General features: G+C 39.2%; 1 protein-coding gene across 1 annotated transcript in view; it reads right to left on the reverse strand.

Moving 5' to 3' along the window:
- The window catches only part of LOC103590527 (ATP-dependent RNA helicase DDX19B), a 65104-nt gene that overhangs the window by 7242 nt on the left and 53419 nt on the right, over positions 1–4443 (reverse strand). The window lies entirely within an intron of this gene.

The following is a 4443-nucleotide window of genomic DNA, read 5'->3' on the forward strand; positions in this document are numbered from 1 at the left end:
AGTCAAGGGTTAAGATCCCCTTACCGGTCATCTTTAAAAAAAAAAAATAAATAAATAAAATAAGTAAAAATTTAAATATTAAATATGTAGATATTAAAATATTAAAAATTTGAACTATATCTAAAAATAAGATCACTGTAGTAGTGAGAAGAAAAGGCCGTTCTTTAGGAATTTATCAACTACGCATTGGAAAAGTTTTAAAATAACTCTTAAAAACATTATAGTTTCCCAATGTCCACTACCTGTCAGTTTAAATGGAATCTTTAAAAAATGATACATTAAGTACAGTCAATATACTAGCCCCTCACATGCACAGTGAAGTCCTGTGTTATAAAACAATCTAGAGAAGACATAGCATTATGCTGTCCTGAGCTCCTGGTACATTTCATTTAGGTTGCACTCATCAGTTTGAGATATTAGATGAACATACATAAAAACATCCGATCTCATAATTTCTGAAAAAAGTGATTTTGCTACATGTCAAAGCATGATTATTTTCTTTAGGAAAAGTCCTTTCTGATTGTGTGGCGAGCTAAACTAGCCATCTTTCTTGGTCAAGTGACAGACACACTGCAGATGTTCACTTGGGAATTTGATGCTCACCTTCTTGAAAATGAACAAAGAAGGCCTGCCTCCTCAGTGAGAACAACTGGAGGCATTTGTTGCCATTACAACATTTGAGCTTTTAAGAGAACAGCAGAACTGTGGAAAACTGGTGTGTGCCACTCTAAATGAGTTTCCCCATGTGTATAAACTCCTCTGATGTTGGTGGTGATATTAATACATGCAATTTTTAAATACTGTATAATGAAATATGTCAACATTTGGAATATCAGCATACCTCAGTAAGCCAATATTTCCCAAATGACCATGGCATTATGTCAGAAAATTATCCCTGGCCAAAAAAGATGCATTCAAAGTCCAAGAGAGACCAAGGGATTCTAATGTAACGCAGTACAAAAGGTTCATTAATATGATTTTAGATACCATGTTGCAACTTGCTTTTAAGTCATTACCACTTGTTAAATTTTGGTGTAGCATCAAAAAAGAGTATCTAAAATACCTGAAAGGGGGCCGGCCCGTGGCTCACTCGGGAGAGTGCGGTGCTGATAACACCAAGGCCCCGGGTTCGGATCCCATATAGGGATGGCCGGTTCGCTCACTGGCTGAGCGTGGTGCTGACAACACCAAGTCAAGGGTTAAGATCCCCTTACCGGTCATCTTTTTAAAAAAATAAATAAATAAATAAAAATAAAATAAAATACCTGAAAGGCCAGATTTTCTTCATATACTTCAAAGAAAACAAAATCTCACACTGATTAAATGAGCAGATATGAGAAAAAATTTGTAAACATGTAAAACAATGTCATTCTATTTTTTTGTTTTGGAAATAGTTATTTTTCATTAGAATATGTTATTTACATTAGCATGTAATAAGTTTACTGCTTTTATTTTTGAATTACTAAGTGTTTTTAATGTTTCTCAGTTTTAGCTTCTACTATGGCAAATATCAAGAGATATAACCCATATAAACAGAAATACTTGGGATCCTCAGTAGTATTTAGGAGTGAAAGAGAATGCTGAGACCAAAAAGTTCAAAAACAGCTGCTCTAGGCAATTATAAACTGCTGGGTCAATTTTTCTAAGTAATGCCAAAGTGATCAAACCAATGCATCCTCCCCACCAGGAGTGTGTGGGCATTCCCATTCTTCCACATCTTCTCAATACTTGGTAAAGTCAGACTCCTGATGGAAGTGGTTTCAATTTCCATTTCCCTGATGAGGCTCATCATCTTTTCATGTTTACTGGCCATCTGAATTCCTTATTTTGTGAAATGTCTGTTCAACTGGGCCTCTTCTGTCCATTTTCCTATTAGATTGCTTTTCTCTTGTAGTTTTATTTATTCTTTATTATTTCTTAGTTTTTTTGGAGACCGGTCAGCACAGAGTTCAAATCCTGGACCTTAGTGTCATCAGCACCATGCTCTAACCAACTGAGCTAACTGGACAGCTTGATTAGTAGAAATTTTATGTATTCTTTTTTTATTTTATTTTTTTAAAAGATGACCAGTAAGGGGATCTTAACCCTTGACTTGGTGTTGTCAGCACCATGCTCTCCCAAGCGAGCCATGGGCCAGCCCTCCAATGACCCATTTTCTTTTTTTTTTTTTTTTAAAAAGATGACCGGCAAGGGGATCTCAACCCTTGGCTTGGTGTTGTCAGCACCACGCTCAGCCAGTGAGCGAACCGGCCATCCCTATATAGGATCCGAACCCGGGGCCTTGGCCCTAATGACCCATTTTCTAATAAATCTTTCAAATTCCCCCTCCATTTTAACACATATTTTCTATATGACATTCTGCAGAATGCATGAAAGAACTAAAAGAAAGATTTCTGATTTTGTTAAGAGTAAATTAACTGTACATGCTCTCAGTTTCCTCTTATTAAAGCCTATGCTTACTTTTAAAGAAAGGGATCTTGAGGCTGGCCAGTTAGCTCACTTGGGAGGGCATGTTGCTGATAAAACCAAGGCCAAGGGTTCAGATCCTCACACTGGCCAGCTGCCAAAAAAAAGAAAAGGAAGAAATGGATCTGACCCTAACCTACCATCCTCAGTCCTGCTTATCCTCTTCAATAAGCAGGTCCCAGAACACTGGATGCTGAATTCAAAACTGTGTCTTCTCAGTGAAGAACTCCAGACTTTAAGAACTCCATGAGCCATGCAGGGATTTTTTAACAACTTAAAATCTTATTTTAAGACTGGAAGCCTGACTGGTTAGCTCAGCTAGTTAGAGCACAGTCTTAAAACACCAAGGTCAAGAGTTTGGATCCCTGTACAGGCCAGCCACACACACACACACAAAAAAAAAAAGACTGGCAAGGACTGTTAAAAAATTAGCATGGGACTGGCCCGCTGGAGCACTGGAGAGTGCGCCACTTGGGAGTGCGGCGGCGCTCCCACCGAGGGTTCGGATCCCATGCGCTGGTTCAACTCGGCTGAGCATGGCCAGGACAAAGGCAGCTGTTTTACCAGTGCCAGATTGAGACTGGGCAATCAGGTTCTGTGGGCTGGATCAAAGAAGACGAGAAATGAAATTAATATTGGTTAAACACAACAAAACATCAAAATGTCCCTTCCGGGTGGAAGGAATAATCCCCCTTTATGCTTCTCTATATTATCCAGGTTTTCTGCGTTAAGCGCAAATTACTTTGTTTATTTTTTGTATGTTGTTAAAAAAACTGACAAATTACTTTATTTTTTGTATGTTGTTAAAAAAACTGCCTAAATAGTAGAGCAAATAATGATTGTTTTAGATGGGTTCACACCAAGAAATCCTCTTTCTTGACTCTAGCACAGCTAAAGTGCCCTAGTTTTATGCCCTAAGGGACCCATGGAAATCAAGAGTGCAGAGTAACATCAGTACCCAGATAAGTCCCCAATGACATTTTGTGTTGAGCTATAATGTGTCCTCAGTACTTGGCTCCTTCTGAATGCTCCCTTTTCCCATCTTTATGTACAATGCAAGATACCAAGTCAGATGGATATTTAGAGGGAAATTTTACAATCCACTTCATGTGACTCAGTGTCATGGGAAAAGGTGGCATTTTTGTCATTAAAAATAATTGTAAAGGGCCGGCCCGTGGCTCAGGTGCTGACAACACCAAGTCAAGGGTTAAGATCCCCTTACCAGTCATCTTTTTATAAAAAAAAAAAAAAAAAATTTGTAAAGAAGCTGAATGAAAAAAGTTGCTACACAAAGTATGATATCGGGGCCAGCCCGTGGCTCACTCGGGAGAGTGTGGTGCTGATAACACCAAGGCCCCGGGTTCAGATCCCACATAGGGATGGCTGGTTCGCTCACTGGCTGAGCGTGATGCTGACAACACCAAGTCAAGGGTTAAGATCCCCTTACCGGTCATCTTTTAAAAAAAAAAAAAAAAACAACAAAGTATGATATCATTTATTTAATGTTTAAGAATATATAAACTATTCTTTAGAGTCTTAGGGACACATACATGTGTAGTAAGAGCATAAAGAAACCTGAGGGAGTGATGATCCATCTCAAGACGGTGCTCACTTGGGTGGGGGTGGAAGAGGACGTGAAGGGAGGACTGTATGAGGGCTTCAACTATCAACTGGATTCATGTTTTATTTCTTGGCAGGATAGGGCTACAGAAGTGTTCTCAGTATTGTTTTCTACACCTTTTTGTAGGTCTCAAAATTTCGAAATATATATATAGTTTTTTAAACCAATTTTTAAAAATCACACAGAATGGGCCGAGCCCGTGGCGCACTCAGGAGAGTGCGGTGCTGGGTGCGCAGTAGCGCTCCCCCCGCGGGTTCGGATCCTATATAGGGATGACCAGTGCGCTCACAGCGCTCACTGGCTGAGCGAGGTGCCGCCGGTCTCAAAAAGGACAAAAAAAAAAAAAAAAAAAAAAA

Source organism: Galeopterus variegatus, unplaced genomic scaffold, assembly GCF_000696425.1.
Source record: "Galeopterus variegatus unplaced genomic scaffold, G_variegatus-3.0.2 Scaffold835, whole genome shotgun sequence".
In the NCBI taxonomy this organism is placed as follows: Eukaryota; Metazoa; Chordata; class Mammalia; order Dermoptera; family Cynocephalidae; genus Galeopterus; species Galeopterus variegatus.